At 26.1% G+C, this 12,832-nt stretch overlaps 1 pseudogene; it reads right to left on the bottom strand.

Annotated features, from left to right (window-relative positions):
* Positions 1-7,014: 7,014 nt before the first annotated feature.
* LOC147066701 (uncharacterized) lies at positions 7,015-8,235 on the bottom strand (annotated as a pseudogene).
* Between the last annotated feature and the right edge of the window lie 4,597 nt (positions 8,236-12,832).

A 12,832-nucleotide genomic window follows, 5' to 3' on the forward strand; every position in this document is an offset into this window, starting at 1 on the left:
ATAAGTCTTAAAAAAATATGCATATAAAAATTTATGTCAAGTAGAATGATTAAACGAAGTGTTTATTTGGTCTGCTCTATAGAGCCCTCATATATTTCGCTTAGTTGAAAAGAAGAAAAAAGCAATAGGATAAAATATGTCCTTTAAATATATTAAATCAACCTTTTTAAATACAAATATATACAATTGAGCGTTTGATAGATTCATATAAAGTTTTGCTTCGTCTAAAATGTCGTATAAAATATAAATAATCTATAAATTTACAATAGCAGGAACAAAACTTATCAAATATTTATTGCTTATTTTTTCAAAATATTTTATTTTTATCATAGAATTTACTTTGTTTTTGTGTTCGTATAGTGAATAAAAAGGTTAAGCAAATTAAATCTAGTTTAAATATGTAATAAACAGCCTTATGTTTGCTAAGAAAATTTCAATAATTAAAATAATGGGTACAAATGCTCGAATTTATAAATCCCCAGTTTATATCTTACTTGGAAGGTTGGGAAAGAATTCTTCAAGAAATGAAAAAATAAAATTATTTTTGTGTATAACATTATGCAATGTAGGATGCAGTTTTCACCTATAAATATGTAACTTGGCCCAATAATTTTCAAGCGATTAGTATTTTGAATAATTTAACATCCACATTCGTTTGATAACATCCAATGCATATAAGATTAAAAAAATACCTTTTATGGTAAAATTCTTATGTGAAAAATTTATAAATTATAAAAAAGGGATGATTGAATTATTGCATTATGCATGATCGTTTCTAGAGTTAATATCTTTTAACATAGTTTTTTTGTTCAATATAATCAAAACTGGCCGATATAAACCTTAACAAGCAAAATCGAATAAATTAGCCCCAATATAAGCTTGAATATAATATAAATTACCGCAAATTATACATTAAAACGTACTGTTTCGCGTAAAACTTAAAATTTAAATATACAGTATCTAATATAACTACTATAAAATATGATGTAACTAAACATTGAACCCCAATAGATCTATAAATGGGTTTTAACACAATAAAATCACAAATTAATAATCAGTGATGCATATAGAGGACTAGCGTGTCATAAAAATTAAATATTTTTATTGGCGGATAATTGTATCATGAAATTATCATTCAATTAAATAAAATACACCTAAGGCAATAGGAATCTCAGATATTTTTAAAAAATATAAATGATTTCTAAAAAAATGGTTGTTGTAATATTTTTAGCACCATCACTTTGTATTAGATATGTATAAATTATATTTTTAATGCATATTATTATATCCAAAAAGATTAAAATCCTATGCCTAAATTATATCTATTATATATAAAATACCAGATAGTATGTTTTATATGATTTTTGCTGGTGTTTTATTTTTTTATACGATATAAATAACAATATTAGAGCTGAAATGCGTGTGCTTGAATTAAAGAGCAACAATAAGAAATATTCTTAAATTTAATATTCATCATTAGAATGTATTTATTAAAAACATAAAGTGAAATTATGTGCTAAAAAAGGAAATAGTCGTGCCATGCCTATAAATATCTTGAAATATATTGAGGCTAACAAATGATAAAATAAAAGAAGCAGAGGTCAAGTATTTAAAAACCATTCACATAACGTATAAATGATCCTAATAGAATTCAAAGACATGAAATAATTAAAATTATTTCCTGTCTTTTTAATTTTTTTGGGCTAAAATATGAAGTAAATCTCATTATGAACGATTTTACAAATATTTGGTGTATGTATATTTAAATCATAAAATAAAGATCTATGTTTATGTTTTTATCTCATATTATCTGCTTTATCTCAAAAATGCATGTAATTTTGGTATGTATATAATAAATCGACGTGGATGGGCATATTATATGAATTTATTTTAAAAATACTTATCGAAAAGAATTATGTATTTTATATGAAAGAAGTCCCGCTACTAGTAAAATTATATCCCTATTAGTCGATATGTAACTGTTTATTGCATATTTTTGAAATATTTAGATTAGAATGATTTCATATAACAAAGAAAAGGTATATTCTAATATATTCTACGGTCTATAAGCATTCTAAAACATTATTGAACATTAAAAGTGAAGTGAATTTATTTTATTAATGGGTTAATTTTTGATTTGACATTTATATTTCTCAAGCTGATACTGTAATATAATCCTTGGATTATACTTTATAAATACTTTTGACTATCTCTTTTTCAGCTTTATCCTCATTGATACCCCTTATTCAGTCAAGAATAATCAGTTCAAGAGTCTTTCTCAATCCTATGTTTTTTTGAACATTTAATATGCTTAAATAATTATAATTCATAACCATAATAATTTTAGATACATAATGATGCTTTAACTTATCAAAAAGATATTTATAATTCACCTGATTCATGTAATTTATTGGTATTATAATTTTCTTTTTATTATTACATATGGGGTGCCATCTTTCTATGGCATTTTATATTTAAATAGGCGAATGCTAGTAATTTCAACAAAATCAACCCACATAAATAGAAAATTTTTTATAAAAATAAAAAAAATCAATTATATGCTGGGACACCATAAATTATAGATGGTTGGCGGATTTTTTAAATTTTCTTACACTAAAAACGATTTTTTGTGCATCCTGTAAGTTTACCCCATAATAAAATATTGCATAAATAATTTATATGATCGTAGTATATGATTTCAGTGACATGTTTTGGACTATCGCTGTATTAATACGTAAAATTCACAAGCAAAACAATGCAATCTGGATATTTAAGTATAAAATGATAAATTTATACAAAAAAATGCATATTCCATTGTTCTTCCTGAAATTTATATGTGTTATATCAGCTGTATTTTAATAAAACTAAACCGTGGAAAAAATTAAAACAAACTTCCAGGGTTTTTAAAACTAAAGAACCACAATTTAAATCTTACTTTGCTCAAAATAACAAAAAAAATAATCTTTAGGATTTATAAATTCTTAAATTTATTATGCTCAATTAAAAAATATTATACTCAATCACCCATGTCTTTATTTGTGTATGTATTTCTAGGAATTTTTTATTTTTAATAGTTTAACATATATCCATATAATCTTGATTCAATCAATTTTCCTCTTATTATAATGGAAATGAACACACTTTTCTTGATTTTTTACCGATTGTAATTTTTTAGTTTAAAATTCACCTTTCTTCTAGTCATTATCGCCTCATTATTAGATGGCCTATCATTGAATATACATTAAAACACCAAATATTTAAGTCTCTATCATTTAAAAATCGCTTATTAAAACGTATAATCTTTTAATTTATTTCCTAATTTTCATTAATATAGTTGAATTTGTCTTTCTCTTTTTTGATTTTTCAAATGTAAAACATCAGAATACTCTATATAATAGACATGGTTTATACTCTTGCAAGTACATCTTATTAAAAATATTTTTACATGCCCATTCTTTTTACACGAGTAATTAATTTCACAATTATATAATATTGTTGTGTGTGCGTATGCTTCTGCGCTGTAATAGATAATTTCAATTTATTTTAATAATACTTTGGATTAAATTATATTTTACCCCCGTTTATCAGAGAAAAAATACAAATTTGTAATTGAAAATGGTTAATTTTTTATCGATAATTTGATTATCATAGTCAAAAGACCATAAATATTATAAATTTAGATTCAAAATATAATTTTCTCAGATTATTAAATTTTACCAATAGTTAGATCTACATGTTCAATGCTACTTTGCCATCTCGATTCAAATTTTAAGCGATATTAATTTATAATATTTTCATAGAAGCTCTATAAGAATCATCATGCATGTTTTGAATGTTTAAAATACAAATATAAATCGTTTTTTTGAACTCCTTGTGTCCATTAAAATTCTGAGCTATATTTTTTTAGAGATTTACCAGATTGTATTTATATATTGCGACGAAAAAAAAAACAATTTGAGTTCGTTACAGAGTTTAATAGATGTAATACCAAAGATTTTACTAATAAATTTCTGGACTAAAAGATTGCAATCACAGAATACATTTAATCTCTATAAACCATATCTGGTATAAATAAATAAATCAAATACTATGGTTTACTGTATAATTAATCAACCAGAAAAATTATTATTAATTGAGAAATAACAGGTCACAGAAAGCTATTAACTCTTTACAGATGGCTTCTATGTGCCCAGTATGAGCATATATTGATTATAATTATTTGGGTCTCGTCGATAATTACGTAATATTAAATGGTCACGAGTGATAAAAATCGACTGGTTTAAATGGGGTTTACTTTTTACGATTAGGTCAACTAAAAAGAAAAAAATCTACAAGATTTTCCTAACTACACAAAAAGCTTTACCACCTAGCTTTCTAAAATTTTTAAAAGCCATCAAACAACAAATTTTTTGATTATTTTGAATGAACTGATAGAATAAATACATTAAAGGGCCACATTGAGGATTTATTATCTCCGATGGGTCTTTGAAAAATAAAAAAATTCAAATAACTACGAATTTATTTAGAAATCTTTGCGCACCATAAAAACACCTTTGTATTCTTTTTTTTTGTTTATAATTAAAATCAAATCAAATAATAAACCAATACTTGGGCAGCACTTGTGTTGACCGAAAAAAATGTTTATTTAACACAATACAATCACATATATTAAAGATTATATTTTGCAAAAACTATATTAATTGTAGAAACATCATTTTTAGTGCTTGCACTAGCTAACACACGAAGAATAACAGACATAATTTTCTTTACAACGAAAAACATCAATAATCAATTCTTTATGTTTTTTTATAAACTATAATTTTTTATGGACAAGTATTCTTCTTCTAATATGCACAAAAAATGCAAAAAATTTAATGATTAAGTTATAATATATGTGTAAATATTTTGTAGAATCTTTTGTTATTTTCCCATGTTTTGGCATATTAAAAGCCATTGATAATATTTTTTAATCAGTTTGATTAGTTTCATTGTTGAAACAACGGAATAAGCTTATATCCGAATACTAGAACTTTGCGTATATATAAAATGAACAGGGAATTATGTGGTTGGTTTTATGATGATCAAATCATTTCTCAGTTCAAACTTTTAGTAAAAAAAAATAGAGTGAATGTGAATAATTATAACCGAGTGATGCAAATTTTTAACTTAGGATCTTCAATTTTTATAAGTGAAGGTTTAAATGCTCAAAACGCAAGGACACTATCAAATGATCAAACTGGTAATATATACTGCATGGTTGCTGGAGATACAGCCAATACTGGTAGGCCGATTAAGGTATAATAAAGGTCTCGGAACTTAAAATAGACTTGATTCTGCCATTCGTACAACATAAATCGATTGACGAACTTAAACCCCAAAGTAATCAAAGCCATTATTGGCATGATGGGGATGCTTCAAAGAAGCGGTGGTTCGATTGATGTGGGCAAATTAAACGCTGTATCTTTTTTGTTGTAAATGTTTAATCTATGAATATTTAATGAATAAAAGCCCGAATTTACTTGATGGATTTTTTGCCTACTTTCAATTTATGAGTTTGAATTCGAATGCCACCAATCAAGGATAAAGATACAGTTTATGTGTTTAAAAATCAAGAATTAATAAAATCGCTAGTGAATGGATGCATATTAACAAAAAATAGCAAAAAAATTTACCGCATAACGATCATCTTGATCGTTCTTATTTTATTATACCAAGTAATAAACTCTAAAATCGTATGGGAGTGCGAATATATTCACAAAAAATATCAAGAAAGCTTACTGCAATAGAAGCCCCTTCATAATTCTACTTTATCATAGTCAGTAATAAAAATACAAAGCGGGTTAATTTCCGACACAATCAAGTGAATAATAAAATGACATGCATGGTTAATTTAATTTTTAGCATTTTATAGTTATTAAAGCAAAACTTAGGATTTATCAGTGGAACACAGATTTGGCTGATACTCCTTCCCACCGATCATCTTTACAATCCTCTCAATACATATTCTTATCTGAAGCCTAATTAGACCAAGTGTCTATCCAAATCCCATTGTTTGTGACTATACTTCTGCTTCCGTTGGTATTAGTAAAACCTTAATAAAGAACTTATGGAATTCTGTAAATCTAGTGAATAGAGTATTTTTTATTTTGGGCTAAGTTTTTCTTTTTATAAATTCAATCTACTGAGATATAGACAGTCCATAAGTAATATTGATAGACTCCTTAATATATCTTTGGAAACTTCCCATGATCTATCTTCATTAACAGCCCTTCTCCTCTCAAATGAGATGAGTTCAAGTGTCTTGCAAAGTATGAGAGCTTGAATGTATGCTTATATTCATCCGGGATTTTTAACTCCTTAACATATTTTTTATGGAATTTTGTAACCACCCCATCACAAGACAATCAGCTCAAATGAATAGATTTTATTTATTTATGGGCTAATTTTCTTTTTATAAATTCAATCTACTGAGATATAGACAGTTCATAAGTAATATTGAATGACTCCTTAATATATCTTTGGAAACTTCCCATGATCTATCTTCGTCAACAGCCCTTCTCCTCTCAAATGAGATGAGTTCAAGTGTCTTGCAAAGTGTGAGAGCTTGCATGTATGCTTATATTCATCCGGGATTTTTAACTCCTTAACATATTTTTTATGATATTTTGTGACCACCCCATCCCAAGTCATCACATATGGTATTATTCTTGTTTTACATTTGTAAATTAAACCAAGTTCATTCACCAGGATGTTATACTTCCTATATTTTTAATTCTCAACTTCAGTCAAGTTATCAAGGCTAGTATACCTATTTCAATCAGCGTAATCATATTTTCTTTTTTATCGTATAGAAAAATATCAGGTGTATTTTGTTTGATTAAAATATCCGTTTTTATTCGGGCAATAAATGAATATATAAATAATTACATATAAAAATTATTGTGACAATTATGCTAGATTCGAATAACCAAGAATTCGCCTTTTTGAGAAACTAAATAGAAAAAAAGTTTAATTTCACTTGTATATGGGATCAATAATCTTTCCATCTAAAATTTGACCATAGCCTATTAGTCTCCAGTGATTATTTACCTTTCTGCTGATAGCGATCCGTTCACCAAGCTCGCAACAAACAGGCTTAGCAATAGAAAAAACGGCTTCTTTATCGCCTGATATTTTCGAGATACACGCCCCAGTTGTTGTGCTCCCTATATTTAGTAAATACTGCTCGTTTTCGTTTAATCCGGCGATATTTCCCTCTCTTGCACCAGCACCGGCCATTTTCTTAAACAATGTAAATTGAATTGTAACTTCACAAAAGATATTTGGAATTTTTCCGACATGGCCCATTACTTGACCAACAAGCTTATCTGATTTGCAAAAGAAGGGATCCAGAGTTGTTCCTACGCCAATAAGCCCCCCTGGAACAGCAATATCGAGGTTGTTTGATTCCGCCTTAAGTGATATTATTCGGGTAATATAGGGCTTACATAATGTTTTACCTCTTTCTTTAACAACTTGCCCGGGTCTTATTTCAATTACATCTCCTATTGAAAGACGACCTTTAACAAGCGACCCACCAATAATCCCGCCCTGAAGATTTTCCGCTTCACAACCCGGTTTATTTATATCAAAAGATCTAATAACCACCATTTTAGTTTGTGTATCCTTTTTATTATCTTCTTCATTTTTATTATTTTTAGATGTATTTTCTCGATCTGGCACTGGGATGTAATTAACAATGTAATCCAAAACGGCATCAACATTTACATTCAGTTGGCAGCTTGCAGGTACAACCGGACAATTTTCAGCTCGAGTACCCTTTAAAAATTCCGCTATATTTTCTCGATGCTCAATCGCCTTTTCACGTGAAATTAGATCAATTTTATTTTGAACAATGACGAGTTTATCAAGACCCATAATTTCAACAGCAAAAAGATGCTCTTGTGTTTGTGGTTGGGGACAATTTTCGTTTGCAGCTATAAGCAAAATAGCAGTGTCCATAATTGCGGTTCCTGTTAGCATCGTCGCCATTAAGACATCATGACCAGGACAATCAACAAATGAAACATGTCTTGTTAATTTTAAATACCCATTTGTCTTAAATCTATAACTATCGTCACTTTCTTCCTCTTCCATAATCTCTTTTTCAGAACTCGTTGTTGAAATTTCCTTTTTGGTATTTTCCGGTTCTGTATTTTTCTTTGACTGTGAACTTTCTAAGTTATTATTAGATTTACCATCAATTTCTTTTTTATAAACCATTTCATCACTATCATAATCTTCGGAACCATCACTACTGCCACAGCTGCTCTCATCAATAGATCCTCTAACCTTTAAAATAATTTCATTCGGTGCCAATTCTGTTCGACAATTCTTACAAGGAATGGATTCTCTCATCTCGCCGCTTCCAAAACTTTTATATCGTCCAGGTCGTGGACATTCTGTATTATCACAAACATAAATCTTAGAATTTGCATAACCAAGCTTTATAGTTATATTTCTTTCGAGCTCTGACTTGTATTTAATTGTAGAAACTCCACTTATTTGACGAACAAGTGTCGATTTACCATGGGCTACATGTCCTATCGTTCCAATATTTATTGTTGCTTGGTTACGCATTATCTTCGGATCAATCTCCGTTTGGAATTCCGTATTTAAACTTTTTATCTCTTCTACATCTGCATCTTTTTCTTTATTTAAACAATTTTTTACCATCTTCTTTTATACCGTATCGAATAATCTGGTTCTCTCTTTTTAAGGGGAAACAAATAATGATATAAAAAGAATTTCCGATATTAGAAAATTTACAAAACAATAAAATATATGCCAATCATTTCATAACTATATGCAAATCGCGGATTTTATTTTTACATATAACATTTATCATAAATATATCTTTATAATCTTAACATTCAAGTTTTTTTTTAAAAGTATCTTAAATTAACACTGTTAAGTTTCATGCTTCAATTTATGGAAATTTAAACTAAAAATTGATTATAGAAGAAAATCAATTTATTTTTTTACATAAATATTTTAAATTTGTTTGTAAAATCGAAATGTTTCCTTATTTTGCGAATCGTCAACCTTATGGGCATCGAAAAAATTTTCACTTAGCTTTAAAAATTTTGGCTTCAACAATAAAAATATTTGATAATGAAAAATTAAAACTACCGTAATCCTTTCGACATTGAAAAAAAATCAAAATATAATTAAAAGTCAAATAAAAAAATATCACACTACAAAATTTAGAATCCGGTTTCAAGTGTGATTTAAATGCATAAATTCGATCTATTACGAATATATCTTTGCATGTGGTCACACATAAACATTCTTTTAGATTTATACATTGTATATCCTGCCTCATGAGGATATATTATATCAAAAACCTTTTTTTTGTTACAAGTTAATTCAAAAAGTCAAAGTTATTTTTGGTATTAAATGTGTCAATTCCCTCAAAACTTGAAATTTAAAGATGATATCAAATTTAAGATTATATAAGCGAGAATAATGGATCTAGTCGAATTAATATTTCTTTTTTTCATTTATAAATGCCGGCAATTTACCATTAAGGATATTATTGAAAAGTAGATTTTTAGTACAAAAAAAAATATACAGTTCTACTAAATCCGAACCGTGAAAATCCTTTATTATTTTTTCAAACTCTAATATAAAAGTATAAATATTTTAAAAATTCTGTTCACTTTTTTTTAATTAAAAACGCAGCCAATATATTTTATTAATTGAATTAGAAGTACTTAAAATACATGATCAAATTTTGCATAAAATATTTCTAATAATTTGATATTTTCAGTGAAATAATTTCACACGATACAATAATAAATTGTAATATCTTGATATATTTCACCAAATACGTCTATTTTAAAAAAACATGTTTATTGTTCACTTATATTTTTTCTAGCTTAATTAGAAGAAGAATCTTGAAAATTTTAGCAATAGCATTTATAGATTATATTTAAGTTTTATCTGAATTTTTAAGCTTTTTCTCGGTTTAGAAGATTTATTGCCAATAAAAAAAAACATAGCGGTTAAACCTTTTCTAATGCCTCTATTTCCTCCACGAAAGTTATTTATTACTACAAATATACTTCTATTGGTATCTATTAAAATTGATTCGATGTTTATTTATTTTATAATATTTTCATTGTATTTTTATGCTGTCTAGCTTATATTTTTTTCCTGTAATTTCTGATGTATTACAGACTGTTCCCATTTGTTTATTTTTTTTAATAAACTAGCTAAATTTTATGATAATAGTTTATTTTTTTCAGAATTTGTCGTCTTTTTTTGCTTTTATCGCATTTTACAAACAAAAAATCCATTTTTCAACCTTTATGGTGACTTATATTTAATTAATAGAAAAATATAAAAAAAATGGATGTTAAATATCAGAAATTTGTACAAAAAACATACATTTTACGAATATTAACTCATTCAGATTACATGATTTTATCTATTTTACTCTACCTATATTAATATGAGCTATGGGAATTTTTCAGGGTTTGAGATCTTTTATAAATTTAATACAGAATGTTTGTATTATTTTGAAATATGTGTTTTTTTCGGGGTTGTGGGATCTTCAATTTCTTTAGCGTGGATTTAATATTATGAAATTTTAGCTTTCCTGATGCAGAAAAAAATTTTATACGTTTTGAACTAACATAGAGTCATGAATACTTACGATTTAAAATCTTTTGAGGCGCTATTATAGGATCAAATCATGGTTTTATTGCGTAAAACATTTAATAATAATAATAATAAATTCTGGAAGTTTTTACTGTCTGAAAAGCAATATACGATATAAATAAAATTTTCAAAAAAAACCACGAAATTTTATTTTGGTTCGTTTTACTCGATGATGCTTGCTTATAATCCTAACAATTTTATTTTATAAATGGATAAAAATATATTGCTATGATCGATGAAACAATAATTTTCTTGAAAAATGCTTATTATTGCATTAAAATTAAGTTTTAACAGTAATGTATATTTTTTTACCATTATAATATTTTATTCCTAAAAATTTCTATTGAAATTCAATCCAATATTTTATCAATTTCACTAAGCTTTTTAATTATATTCAAGACTTCATTAATAAAATTATTTTGATCAGAATCAAATAATTTACATAATTACAATATATTGTTTTTATTATATTCAATATTGCATTGGTAACATTTTTTTTAGCCAGTAATTTAATAATTTTTCTAGATACACTAAATTTTTGCATAAGATATTCCTCTGAAAAATTTATATCATATAAAAATATTTTTTGATTCTTTCTTATTTCAAGCATTTTCTCTCAATATCTACATTTAAATTTTTTTTTTCAGATTTCGCCTTTGTAAAACAATAATGCTATAAAAAGCACTTTACTCTGTAATAAATTATAATATCCAGAAAAATTAAGAGCTAAATTTATAATTCAGAACCTATACATGCTAACAAAGAAAGAAATCATAAAATTTCATCTTAAAATCAATACTATTAAGAAACTAGAGCCACAGGTTCACATTTATAAGATATAATAAAGTGATTGTAATACTATTTTGGATTTATACCGTTTCATTGTGTTTATAGGTGGTGGTTACAACATTGGTTTTTTATGCATTTGCAATTTATAAAGGCTGAAAAATGTGAGTTTATAGTATAAGCAGACTGTTATTTTTATATAGAAAAATTGAAGTTTTTACAAATATTTTATCTAATATTAAACAACTTTTAAAGGTGTAGAAGAGGTATTTTCTATGTTATAGTTTGTCTAAGGCTGCCTATTTGATCAGTAAAGTATTAGATATTATACAGAAGAACGTATAATTCGGTTTTGAGCATGTAGATCTTGAGCTTGTTTTCGAGTTCATTATACTAATAACTTGCATAGACTATAGAAAGCCTTGATGTTTATATATAATTACATGATAAGTTGCTCTATTGGTTCTTTTTTGTTTTTAATACCCCTTACTTCGATAGATTTTTTGCGGGCAAACAGAGGTTTTTCTGTATTATTAGAATGTATATTTGTTACTATTGATGAGCAATTCTGAGGTGATTTTCAGCCCGTACATAGTTTGAGCATAACTATATTTCAATACAAGTTTTACCCATCAAATTCAATTTTATAAATATTTATTGTCTATCATACAACAAATAACAGACACAAGGATAAATCGATATATAGCTATATAGAATATTCCAATTTAAATTGTTTATATTCTTATACATCAGCAAATATGCAGAAAAAGTTAATATGAAATAATAATATAATATTTGCGTTCCAATAATAAAATGATTGCCCCTTAAATATTCTTTATATTTACGATCGAAACTATTTATAAAATTATATTTCATAGAAATTAATATAATTATTAAAATAGTATTATTTAATTGTTTATTAAAATGTATGATATATTTATTTAGATAATAAATAAAATCATTTTTAGATTGAATTTAGAATTTTTAAATGTAAGTCCGATTTCAACCAATTATTTGAATTAAAAAAACCAAGTTTATAAATTAAGATATAATATTCAGTTTGTAAAATGTAGGTTTATGCTGATGATTTAGATAAAAACTAAAACATATAAAAATCCCATCTTAAATTAGCGAAAATAGAATTTAGAAAAAATTCTTAAATTTTAATTTGAAAACATGACATTATTGTATTGATATTTACATTAATTTTTATATATGTATAAGGATTTTATAAAGTTTTAAAAGTGAAATTTAGAGAATTTATGTACTTTAATTCGGATCATTTTGCATTTTAAAATAGTAATACTTTTAGTAAACGTAAAATAGTTCCCGCATCTTTCCC

The sequence above is a fragment of the Rhyacophila brunnea genome, unplaced genomic scaffold (assembly GCF_057557595.1).
Source record: "Rhyacophila brunnea isolate RB1 unplaced genomic scaffold, BYU_Rbru_1.0 scaffold_40, whole genome shotgun sequence".
NCBI lineage: Eukaryota > Metazoa > Arthropoda > Insecta > Trichoptera > Rhyacophilidae > Rhyacophila > Rhyacophila brunnea.